The sequence below is a fragment of the Zootermopsis nevadensis genome, unplaced genomic scaffold, assembly GCF_977971745.1.
Source record: "Zootermopsis nevadensis isolate Lab colony 2312 unplaced genomic scaffold, Znev_1.0 Znev_ptg000061l, whole genome shotgun sequence".
NCBI classification, from domain to species: domain Eukaryota; kingdom Metazoa; phylum Arthropoda; class Insecta; order Blattodea; family Termopsidae; genus Zootermopsis; species Zootermopsis nevadensis.
The window spans coordinates 20,536,645-20,550,638 of record NW_028259192.1 but is presented as its reverse complement, the minus strand read 5'-3'; the positions used below and the strand labels follow the sequence as shown (position 1 = coordinate 20,550,638).

At 38.1% G+C, this 13,994-nt stretch overlaps 1 long non-coding RNA gene across 1 annotated transcript in view; it reads right to left on the bottom strand.

Annotated features, from left to right (window-relative positions):
• Nucleotides 1-13,994, bottom strand: part of LOC147871249 (uncharacterized) — a 66,013-nt gene that overhangs the window by 32,347 nt on the left and 19,672 nt on the right. Inside the window, exon 2 of the long non-coding RNA XR_015532702.1 lies at nucleotides 6,964-7,047. This is a non-coding gene — a long non-coding RNA (uncharacterized LOC147871249). The remainder of the gene's footprint in view (nucleotides 1-6,963; nucleotides 7,048-13,994) is intronic.

Here is a 13,994-nt window from a genome sequence, read left to right as displayed (position 1 = left end):
GTCCTTTGCTGAGCACGGAAATCTGAACATACAGGTTACGAACTGAGCTCAGTTTATGATATTTATACTTCTCAGAGCGCCGTTTCGACTGGTAAAAATTTACAGACGTTTCAGAGGTTCTTGCTGCCTCCACTGGCGCCCTGATCATAAACGTAGCAAGCATATTCGAAAAATCGGCAAAACTCTACCATACTACACGGCGCAACATCCCAGAAGACAGCCATTTTGTGTTCTTCTTTTGTTTTCGGTAAAAATAATTCCTCAGAAATCTGTTCATCATACAACCTGCTTCTTCCCAACACATTCACTTCAAAGTAATAGACAGAAACCCGTAACTTTTGATACTCACAACAGATAAACATAACGAGAAATAGAAAATACGCTAAAAACAATTCAGAAATCAACTTTAGATACAGTCGGAACACAGACAACATGTTAGAAAACATTAGGACCGTCGCAACACAATACAAGAATCAGTCTTTCAAGTTAAGTGAGATAATGAAGTTTATGAGCCGGTCCATGGAGATATAAGGTACGTACCATTCCTATAGGGGCGGATCCTGCTACTCATTTGTTTCAGTTTATCTCTTAAAAAAAGGAAATACAATAATAAAATATCTCCTGTGGCAACCATAGCCTCTAAACTAACCAATAGCGTGTAGGTAAATAATGAACAGGCAGACATGATAACCAATGAAAAGAAAGTTTGTTTTCAAGAAAGAATTATTCGGTTGGAAAGCCACGCCCAGGCTATTAAATAAACAAAAGTACACACATACAAGATGCTATTTGTGTATCACACGTTAGGTGTGGGTAAACGTGGCTTAAGTACCATTAACATCACGACATCGGAGATTCACTGTGGATGGTGGAGTGATCATGTAAGTGACGAATTGGAAAGGACGTGGAAGGAGACGTTCCTGACTTATTTAAAAATTCTATCTCAGCGTTTGTCTTAAGAGACGGGAAAGTTGCTAATAATGTAGCTGACTACCGGACAGAGATCAGAATCTGGAGCCTCCCAAATATGAAGCCTTCGGAACACTAAAATTACATCGTCACTTGCTGTAATATTATATGTCGAGTCATACAACGAAGGCAAATCGTGAAAGAAAGACACCTCATCACGATTAAACCAGCTTTAGACGGGCGTGTTCGGCAGACTCAACTGTTTAAACCACTCTTGCACGGAAGACACTCTCACATTAAGTGAACTCCCACCTCGGGGAAGGTTGGCTGCTCGGGACTTGGCATTATTAAAAAGACTGGGGTGACGTAGTTTAAAGCTCTTCCGTCACTCACAAGTGCCCTTGCCTATGTCCTCTAAATCACACGTTCTCAAAAATCTTTCATCCATCAGGACGTTCAAGAAATTATCTCGTCCATGTAGCATCAGATAAGCTCTTTCTGTAAATAATTCTACTTAATACACTTCAGTATACAAAAACACATTAAGCTGCTTCAGTTCACTAGCAGGTGTCTCATCATTCTATGACGAACTCCTCATACCCTCAGAACTGATATTTTGTAAGCACGACTAACCCTTTAAAGAAATAATCGCTGTTTCCACGGAGAATTACAAGAAACATAAATTAAAGATTTATAGGTTGTCAGACACGCCGGACAAACTAGGCTTTTAAGAGTCACAGTTAAAGTGCTCTATCTATTTCTTATTTTCGCAGTTTAAACAGCGACGTTAAATAATCAATCAATCAATCCTTAATCTCTAAAGGCAAAAGTGATTCTTTCTTAACTGGAATATTCAGATCTATTAATTATACTCCATTTAGCTTCACAACAATTCTTATGTTTACATAAAAACCTTACAACAGCAAGGGTGTTATCACATATTAAGAAACATATTTCGCTTATTTAGTGACCATCTTCACAGCTTGTGGAAAAACATCATGAGATGAATGGTAAAGCAGCGCACAGCTTTGTAGTAGATCCGTACACGACACGTAAGTACGGTACGGTAAAAATCCAAATCATCGGTCAGCTAAACAAACCCACATACACAAATGAAAACACAGTTATTACATTGTAGAGGGTCCCATAATTCCGGGGCCATGCGACAACTAGGCTATTTGGCAAAATACAGAAAATCATAAAGAGGCAAAACTTGTAGTAAATCACGTGTTTTAAATCTCGAATGTTGGAATTTTTTAACCTAAGGCGAGCCGTTACGGTCCTACACCCTTTAAATTATCAGTAGGGAAACTAACGGAGATTTTGTCACGTTGACGTGAGAGCAAAAGAAAGGTAGCCCTGATGATGGAGGTAACAAACACTTCTGAAACGTCGGTAAACTTCTACCAGCACAAAATATAAGCCGCCGTGAGAACCTGAAATCTCGCCTTCATTAACTTCATCTGTATATAACTTATTACTCACGAGACAAATTATACATATTTAAAATATGTTAAAATTCGTGCAAGTTCGTTTTGATTAAAATGTTTTATTTTAAAATGAGACACAAGGCCTAGGCAATAGACTTAAACCCCCTTTTAAATTACGTCCCATGACCAGAAACAAAAATAACACATCGAAATTAAACCGCAACAGAACTGGCGAAAGGACCAGAATTTATTTATAGCTAACCCTTCGACACCCATATTATATTCGCAAGACATTCCCCTTCCTTCCTTCATTCCTTCTTCCTTTATTTTCATTTTCAAACACGGATATCCTGTATTTCTCTCTTTCTTCCCGTTTGTGCACCCCTGGGGGGGGGGGGTCAGCCAATTCCTCCTCCTAGCCGTCTGTCCACCCCTGGGAGCCCGCCTGCCAACCCAGCGAAGAGAGGTTCAGCACAGCACTGCCAGAAGGTCCAAATTGCTAAAGACCTTTTGTTCCCTCAGATTAAAAAGTTAAACCTATACATTAGGAATCGAGCGTAGGCTTTAGACGCCACGGGGGGTTCGCATTTACCCGAGAGAGGTAAAACCAGGGAATATTGTGTATTTTAAAGGCATACCAACCAACAGGTAGAAGGGAATTAGTGTTGTTCCCTTGGGTTTGCCTCAGAATGCGAGCGGGTGCTTACAAGGTGATAGGAAACACCACGAACGCGCAAAAGTGGATTACATACGCATTCTTGTGTGCCTTGTGAGTCAAGGCTTCGCGTATCTGTATCCTTTGTTCATGATCAGCGAAGTAGCTGATAGTCGCTCAGGCGGTCAAAAAGAATTATTTTTCCATTTTACTCGAAGTTTCCTTACGTTGTTCAAAAAAAGCTAACTACCGGGCCCTATTCTGTGTCAGACAAATTCATTCTCGCCGTCACATCCTACTTTTAGACCCATTTTAATATTATTTTCCCATAAATTTCTAGTCTCCAAAGCGGTATATTTTCATCGAATTTTCAGACTACAGTGTTCCACGAGTTTCACTTGCATCACTCTAGCCTTAAAAACGCAAGTTTCTATAACCGCATGGTTTGAGGGCGGTAAGGTCGCGTCAAATTTAATTACAACAGTAATGGGTCTTTCAAAAAGAATGGTGTTTTTATTACAAAATAGACTCATTACAATTCGATTATACTATTCAGGGGAGATAATCGCTGGGTTTTACAACGTTTCAGGGTTTTCTCTGCGGCCCGGTAACTGAATGAATCGCATTCCTTCAGCCAAGAGGCTTTAAAAATACGACATCCTCTCGACAACAGTTCGTCCTTATGCTATTTCTTTGAAACAGGCTCAATATAAAATTAAATTACAGGGTTTTATAGTTAAAAACTAATCGATATATAACAGGTATTGCAAGATGCTTTCTTTTATTACAATATCAACATCGTTTCGGCAGTTATTGCAGTTGCCATCTTCAAGGCGAATTATCCCCGAAAGCCGAAGCTATAGACTGAAATTCAAGAGCGTAAATCTAAGAACAAAAATTTATGGCGAATGTTTCAAGTCTTCAGACGGACAAACAGACGTGGCGCCATCAGTAGGAAATTCGCCTTCAATTAAAAGAGGCGTAAATGACGTTATTTGAACACCTGTAAATTGATGGAGATAATTGTGTGATTCATTTTAACTCCCTGAAGAAGGCAGTTTGTTCAAATTAATGATGTCGGAGGGTAGAGAAGTTTATACCGAGAAATCTGTGCTACAAAATTGGAATAACCGTTCACAACGAAAGGTAAAGTGGAGCCGTGTTAATGCCTAGGGGAATGAAAGCAGGCATTCTGAGCTAAAAGTCCCCTTAACTATCAGGTAATAAGATAATTACTATAGGTTAAGAACTAAGACTGGGGAGTGCATTTCGTCATCATGAGGCCCTCTGAAGCCAGCCCTTGGTTTGCTGAAGTGCTTCAAGGGTCGTCAATCACAAGAAGTCACTAATTATACAGCGCAAGCCCACATTCATCTGTCAGAACAGAGACAACACTACTAACGGTATGAAATATATTTATCTTTCAGAGGATTTACGATGCTATGTTAAGTGGGTCCCTTGTTACCACTGCAAGGCCCGTCCTCAGGTTGAGGATGGAGGAGAAGGTCATCAGGTATGGAGGGTAAGGAGTCTACCTCCGAACATATCGAATAAACGTACGCGAACAGCCGACAAGGAGTAGTCCTCCAGCTTGAGGATGAGAAGTTCCAGCTGTAGAATGTTACGAAATGTTACACACCGGATTCTTTGCGGCCACAAAAGAAAGAAGTAAATTAACTTTCGGATTCCAAAAAAAAGCAGGAATTTCTTTGCCAGCTGGATGATTGTCATCTTCTCAACAAAACATCTGACGCGTGGATTTGGATCCTTAGTTGGTTTCTAAAATTATAGACAGTTAGTGCGTGGTTTGAAATTCTCCTGACAGTAAAGCTGTGATGTTGGTTTTCTGGGTTGAGGACTCGTACTCAGATTATCGAACTTACAAAGGATTAAATGAATAAAATTTTTCTTGGATATTATCCATCGTCTAGTAAATATAAAACGTAAAACGACGTTTCGGAGATGGGACTCTATCTCCGTCTTCAGGTTCCTACACAGTTGGGCCCACTAGATAGAGCCAGAGTAGGCCCAACTGTGTGGGAACCTGAAGACGGAGATAGAGTCCCATCTCCGAAACGTCGTTTTACGTTTTATATTTACTAGACGATGGATAATATCCAAGAAAATTTTTATTCATTTGACTCTTCACCATCGTCAAGAAGTTTTAGATTTGATTTACAAAGGATTCCCCTAAATAAAGTCTGGGAGTATTGTCTACCTCCGTTCCAGCCTTATGTCAAGGCCACAAGTCTCAGAAAAGTTTACGAGGATAAATGTTTTTAGCTCGGCTACTACTGTGAACATTCTGCATGTTGTATCTGTGTCAGCAGTGAAGGTTCGGCTAATGATAGGCTAAGTTATGATATACATAACAAGAAAATAAACTATAATATTATTATAACTATTGCTTACGTTGGTGGTTTTTTGTGTGTGCTTCATCTCCTTCGTTTTTCATTCCTTTTTGTTAAAGTGTAGTTCTGGATACTGCTAATGACGGCCATGGGAGCGGTAATTTAAAAATGACGCCACTTAGAAAACGGAACGGGCAGTCGGAGGAGAAATTTCAACCACAAACTTACAAGGGGAAAAAAAAAAAAAAAAATTCCACTGTGTTCCGAAATACTTCTTTGTCTGTTAAAAGCCGATAACATCGTGAACTTTACCTAATAATTAAACGTGAAGAAAAACATAAACTATATTCGTGGAAAAATCCCTTTGCTTCTGATTCTATTCCAACAACGTACGATTTAAAGCGTCTTCCAAGTCAACAGACATTTACAGCCGTCCCTTTTATTAATTACATGGTGTGGAGATATAAAATGAACGTCTGCCTACGCTGCTTACATAAAATAACTTACAACGTTTGTAAATGATTTTTAATCTTCACACGGCGACGAATACTAAGACTGCTGTGTTCTGGGGTGCCATCTGCAGCGTACACTGGTAGAAGGTTACCGAGGTGTTAGAGATTCTTGCTGTCGTCATCACCAGTCGGATTAAGCCACTTCACAGACTTTTTTAATGAGCCGGGATAGCTCAGTCAGTATAGTGACTAGCTACGGGCTGGACGGCCGGGGTTCGATCCCCGACGGGGGCAGAGGATTTTTCCTCTAGCCTCTGCGTCCAGACCGGCTCTGGGGCCCACCCAGCCTCCTCTACAATGGGTACCGGGGTCCTTTCCCGGGGGTAAAGCCGGCCGGGGCGTGATGCTGACCACTCACCCCCATCTAGTGCCGAGGTCAAGGAAGAGAGGAGCTATACCTCCACTCACCCCAAAACGCCTACATGGCGTATAGTGGGACAAACTTTACTTTACTTACAGACTTTTTTAATATTATTCTCCAGTAGTCTCTTAACAATCTACTTTCCAATGCAAATTTTATACGCATTTCTGATTTCACACATCCGTATTAAGGCTACATGCTTCAATAATTTAATCGACCCTGATTTAATCACCAGTGTAGTTCAAGAGAAAGCTAATTTCGCGAGTTTCTTATTATTCAGGTTTATCCTTTCTCCTAGTTTCTCGCCACTATTAAAGATACATCTTACTCTAAGCATTTCGTCTTCTTATAACCCATAACTCTCTCTTTTATACAAGGTCAGGGACCAAGATTTTATATACATAAAATCCAATATATATATATATATATATATATATATATATATATATATATATATTTAGTTTTCCGAACGTGACTAATAAAAACGATTTGACTGAAAGCTACCTTCATGACGTCCAAAATTAATAATATTTGTGTAACAGCAATAAAGTAATAACAATTTAATTTTCTCAAGTATATTATCGAATGTCATCCAAATGTTGACAATCACTGCATTCTTCGACGCAGCAGAGCGAGAACAGGTTTAAAGTTCGTACCATCATTAAAATTTGTAGTTAAATGACAGTGTAGATGTTCCAGTACAAAAATGGATATACAGATAGATTCTTTTACCAACATTACTGACCTTTATTTGCATTGCTGAAGATGATGAACATGGCGGCGATGCGCAGTGACCGTAATGAATATCAAAGCTCCCACTTTCAATTACCTGCAACACAGAACAACAGCACAGTCAGAGTACGTAAGGTATTTTTTTTTGTAGTGTTCTGTCTGACGACAGGTCCATATATCATGAACAGGATCCTTCCAACCTCTTCAGGTTGTCAGGGACCTGCTCATACATATATACATTCTTGGCAGAGATGATCAGAAGTGGTTTGCCATTGCCTTCTTCTGTGTGTGAGTGGAGTAATTGTTGGGATGCCACGGAGAAACCGGGGAAGCCCCCGGAGGAAAACTCCGTGATGCCTAGACCACGGCCTTGCCCAACACAAGTTATAAATTTGAGCACCACCGGGAATTGAACCCGGGACCCCAGGCTTACAAGGCTAGTGTTCTGACCGCTAGAACACCGTGGCGGTACATATCTGACCTATTTGATGATAATTTTTTCTGCCCCTTTGTCAGCGTAAGGAGAGTGTATATTTACAACATATGTGTGTAAGGTACAATAACAATATTATATTTTAATTCAATACGAAATATAATTCCAGAAATTAGAGATATTTTAAAAGGACTGTGGACAGTAATTGACACTCAGCGATCCCATGATTCAATCCGACTCGCTTAAAACTAAAATACTACCACTCTACAACCTCCCTGGCAACAGCGAAAAATTACATCAAAGTTCAGTTTACCCATAACGATATTATTTGCTGTTTATAGCAACCGAAACTGGGTATTATTTAGACATTTTTAATTGTTCTGATTTTCGCACTCTCCAAAAGCTATGACCTCTTTCTTCCACAAACAAAATTTCTATGCTGTTTCTACTTCCATTATATCCACCGATCAAGTTGGCCCGCGGCACACATAATCACCAGCATGTAAAAATCTGTTTAAACAAAATTTGGCATCCTAAATATTTCTGTTACATAAACAGCGGTATTATTTTTTGAGACTATCTCTTTCTATGGCATTAGCAACAAAATTGTGTGCGCACACGTGGTACTCTTCTGGGTGTCTGCGTCGTGTAGCACAGTATTGCGTCTACAAACGTCGTCATGCCATCAAGACCACCGCCTTCTCGCACGTCCAACAGATCCAACAACAGATTTTCTCGTCTTCCCACGTTCAGACCACTTCAGCCTCCTCATTCTAACTGCCTTTATAATAATTTAAAAATAAATTTTTAAAGCTGCTCACTGCTTAATTTTCTCAATTCAATTGCTTAGATAAAAACATTTTCCTCCGCGTTTTGATCCCAAGGACACGAGAATCTCACTTAAGCCCTACTTCAAACAGCCTACCTTCCGTACGGGCCTATGAAGCATGTTTATTAACAGTAGCCTAAACAAATGAAATGTTATGACACAGAGCACAAGAGGGCTACACTCTCTGTACTTATAAAGAACACTGTCGTAGTTGCTATGATATTAACATACAAATTCCACATTATTCAAAGTTAAGAGAGCTCTACAATAAAGTTTCTTTTTTTAAAACTGATTATACTGTACCAGCATTACGCTAAGTATTAATTCATACAGACGTTAGGGAACATAAGTAGGTCTAACGTCCGTCCAGCTAAACAGGTGAACCCTCTCAGCAACTAGCAGGTTATTAGAAACAGCTTTGTCATACTGAATGACCACAGAACTTGAATTAGATGCCTCAGAAACAATGTCACGGAGATTCGGTCTGAATAATTTCCATTGTCCATACAAGAACGGAACAAACAGATTGACAGCAGAATCGCAAAAGAACTAACCATTTTCGGCTCTGGAAATGTTTGGTTTAATAGAGATTCACAATTAAAGTTTCCAGAACAATACTGTGCAGTCATTTCTCATCTCCCACTCGCGTGCTACCTGTCCCGCCAATAGAAATGCCTGATATAATAATAAAATTGTAGGGTCATCATATATACCAGTGGTATTCAACCTGAGGTACGCGTACCCCCGGGGGTACGTGAAATTTAAAAAATATATATATATTATTTTATGATAAACACTGAATAATCAGTAATGTAATTTATTTTAGATGTAGATTATATATTATGTATAACTTGAATTATACACAAACAACTTTGGGGGTACAAAGTTGAAGAGAAATTATATCTGGGGGTACGAGAACAAAAAAGGTTGAATAACACTGATATAAACAACAGGCTTCACACGTAAAGATCTTTTGTCCACTCCACAACCTCCATCTTGTTGGTAAGTTTAGTTGTATAATGCTTGTTACAAGACAAACGCTTGAAATTCTATCCGCGTTCATATCTATCAAGCCAGAGTCTCGCTGCCATAAGTAAACAACACAATACGGTACGCTTCCTCATCGAGACAGACGTGGACCTAACATCTTAATCACTCGCGTGACGTATTAGGTACAGTGACCTTCAAAAACATAATATACATCGCCTCATTTTCATAAAACCATCGTAACAATAAAATTGACTGTAGGACGTAAAATATCCGTGACTGACTTCATTTCGTAAGAGATCCTTTGTTTATAGTTTTTAAGAAGATGTTTAACATCTCAGAGATTCCATTCCCTGTGAATATTTCACCACGCGCTTACGAACTGGCGTGCATTTCACGGGCAATGCACTGGTATTTCTAGGCGAGCATTTATTTATGAAAGGAGACATGTTGCTTCACAAATTGCGGCAGGTGTCAGGCACTGGAGGAAGCCTATATTGAAGGAGAGTCTGTTCCTACAATCTGCAGAGTCGTACGTATGAATTGCATTGGTCTGGTGACCGTCTCCGTCTCCATTATCAGAGTAGATGTGTCAAAATGATCATGGAAACAGAGACAGTCTGCCAAACGTTGGATTGCAACTCCATACTAACACGGATAACAGACTGAGGAGACTTCAATGCAAATCAACCAGTCAAGTCAATCAGTCGTTCAGTCAATCACATTGAAGCCACACATTCAATCAGATCAATCTTTTAAACTGGTCGATGGATCATGATAGTGAGTCATTCAATCAGTGAAATCAGTTATAATTCAATACAGGCTGACGAGTCACACAAAAAACCACACGAACAAAGCATCAGCCAAAGTTACAGAACTATTTCGATTTGTTTATCGGCGTGTATGAGCCGGACCAAGTGCGACGTTTATGCTATTGCTGCACGATGCTGCTGTTAGCGCCGGCATTCATCTCCGCCCCATTAACATGGTCGCCCCAGCATCCTAATCAAGACGTCATGGCTGCAGGATATGCACACCGCATTCCAGATACATAACACATCATCAACTTGTGCTCTTATGCATACAACACAGCCTCATGACCGCACAGACTACCAATAGGCAACGAGGCCGCGACAGAAACTGCTAGTGTCCTAGTGTAAAGAACTAAAACATCAGAACTATTTAACAAATAAAGAAAAGCGAAGGAAGAATTACATTGATAAACGTAGAAAAACTTATTCAACAAGAAAAAAAAACGCTGAAAAACGAAGTATTAAATATCAACAGAAACCGATAGACGAAAAACGCGAAAATATCGAAAAAGAACGAGAAGGACTCTAGAGAAAGCGCCCGAAAGTTCAAGAATTTTTTTTTCCCGGAAACTACTCGCAAATCATGTTTATAAATTTGTTCATAAAATTATATATTTGTTTAAATCTTGTCAGTCTAATCACAATAAAATTTCTATTAAATATTAAAATATTACTATAATTAACATTTAACATGTCGTGTAAAAAGTGATGATCTAATGTAAATCGAACATTTCGATAGAGAACATCATTTAATATATTTTAAATATTTAAATGTTAATTATAGTAATATTTTAATATTTAATAGAAATTTTATTGTGATTAGACTGACAAGATTTAAACAAATATATATTTATCACAATATGACGCAACTTTATCATCTCATAAAATTATATTAATATGATTATGATTATGCAAGTTACATACGAACTTAAGGCTGAAGTAACAGCTTTGTTATAATACAGCTGATACGAAATAGAGGCTCTTAAGTAACAATAGTAATGTCTTTGTTACTTCTCATGCATTCACAGACACAATAAAGCTATACAAACCTACTTAAGGCACGATATTTACGAAGGGCAGTGCGATTGTGTTGCACACCTGGTTCAGCTAAATTCAGAAGCAAAATATCCAACAAGATTATTAAATAATTCCCATCCCTATTACGAACATTTAAATTCTTATTTATTATCTCATCAACTTACCCTTTGTACCCGGTACGAAACCATTCAATTAGTTTCAACATTTCAAGATGACGTAGTTCAAACCTATCTGCATATTATTACTGTACAAAAATGTCTTGATCGTTCACCCACCCATTAACTGCATGGGAAAGTTCGTTGGTTATGCGGCTAATAAATGCCCACTTAACTACGTATATATAACCAGAGTGAGACAGACAAATACAGCATCTCCGCGAAAGGACTGTTTTTAATTTTCTTTCGGCAGAACCTAGTGTTTTAATGTTGGCATGCATGCTCAAAGTAATATTGGTAGTTTAATCTGATAGTATCGCTTTTTACAGAACATAGGACGTTAATTAATAATAATCAGACAATAGTCAGACATATTGTGAAAGCTCTGTACATCGTATATTAGAAAAAAAAATGTATCGGAATCACTATTATACAAACTGGTTCAAAAGTCAGGACACGCTTGAAATGAAAATGCATTTAAAAAATTTTGTCTGCAATTTAGCATTTAATTTAACTTAATTACTTTTCATGTCTGACCTTACAAATACCTCTCCAAGCATATATGGAGATAGGGAATTATCTCTGTCTATTGGGCTCAACTGAGTAGGTATCTGAAGAGGGAGATAGAGCCCCATCTCCGAAACGTCGTTTTCATATTTTATTTCTTAGACGATGGAAAATATCAAATAAAATTTTTATTAATATAAATACGCTACCATTTTATGTATTACAAATGACCGTCTTCCGCGTTATCATAACTTTGCTCCCTGACATGGCCATCGTGTCCTGACTTTTCCATCAACTGTACAAACTGATCGGAAATATAAAATACGTTTTCAGGCAATTAAAGTAACACTGACTCCAATCCAAATAGGTCTGCAGTAAAACATACTACAGTACATAATTAAAATCAGCAAACTACACTATCAAACTTCCACACAATTTTTGAAAATGCATATAAAATTTCAACAGTTTCAAAAAGTCTAAATTTCCTTATTTTGCATTTTATCCACAGAATAAAAAACAGTTCGGGAATAGCTGAGTTTACCCTGTTCTTACCTGAAATCGAAAACCCATCCTTCGAAACGTAGTAATTTTTGAAGTCAGTTTAAAAACCTCAAATAAAGAAATAAATAATTTAATATTATCGCCAAAGACAGAGAATAAAATTATAATGTCAATTTTAAATTCGTTATTTGACATGAGATATAACAAAAAAAAAACTCCAAATTTTCGGCAACGGGAAAACTGTCCGACAATACCTTGTGCCAAAAAGTGTTTCTTGTAAATTGCACGTGACAAAGTGTTACTAGAACATCGTCCATTTCGACTCATGCAGACTTGTGGTCGTCGTCGTGGGTCCAGCGTGGACTGTACAATATTTATAATGACGAAGTTAGTTGCCGCACCATAAAACACAAACAATAATATACAATGAACTTAACGAGAGCAAGGCTTAAAATGAGAGAGCTGCAACAAGGTAATTACTTCATCCAGAGAGCCCTTCTGATAGCTTGTTAATGTTAATGATTCTGATTAAAACTAACATCGTTTAACAGCCCAAGCGTTTTGTACGAGCCTTGCTTGTGTTATCAATATCACAGGATCTGTTGGAGAGTTAATTGGCTGGGATTTGAACGAAAGGAAGGCTCGAAGAGGAGGGGAAGAGAGGAAGAGAGAGGGAGAAAACGAGACAGGAGGTACAGGATCAGGGTTGTAAAACTTCTCCCCAAGACTCAGAATGTGTTGTTAAAATTTTTTAGAGATTGTAACTATTAGCCTATAGCGTAACCAGGATAAAACGCCCGGTGAATTTCAACGGGTAATTATTTTTCATATCCTATTTTCTAGCCGTAGTTTCCATACATTCAACTCAATTATTCTATTTTACTACTAATTGTTTCCCATTCTTACACGTCTAAATCTTTCTGGCCTTCCTCATTATTCTTTATTATCACAGGTCTGCATATTTCTCCAGTTCACACCTCATATTCTCTAATTTAATGTTTAAAGCATGAAGAAATACCCCAAAATTCAATTTCAAAGATAATGTAAAAACATATGTATTAAACACTAATGTAGTTCTGTGATACAACTCTGGAATATTTTCTGGATGAGAAAAGACGGCGCTCAAGTCGTAAAACGGACAAAACGATTTAAATTTCATCAAACTTACGTAATTTCAAAGTTTTCTTTCAGGTTCGCCACAGAAGCAGACACTTGCCAACAGGCTTCCGAATAATAGGCTATAGGTATAAACGAGATATTACGACGTTGATGTTCTGAGTCCACACAAAACAAGACTAGACTTAGCAGATAACTTCAACTTTGATAAACATAAATATTTTAAACATACTTCAGATCGGAAATGAGTTTAACACAGTTCAGTGTTAATACCTATAACTGAAACAATGGAAATATTAACAGACACAAATTTAAGTTTAGAAAAATAAAATCTAGAAACTCTTGTTATCACCTGGTTCACTTCAAAAATCCTTAAATATGAATATTTCTAGATTAAAATGATTAGCCATAATCAGGTATCGGTCGTTTTATCCACGATAAAAGAGCCCAGGTACCCACTGGTTAGGAGCTTGTGTGGGCCTCAGAGACGGTCTGGACAATGTGGAGAGAGAAAATCTCTGTCCATGCCGAGAATAGAACTCTGACTGTCTAGAACGTAGCCTAGTCGTTATACAAACTGTGGTGACTGAGGAAAATATAGCTTCAGTAAAGGAATCATGTACTAACAACATAACACTCTTTTTTTGAATACGAAATGGCCAAAGC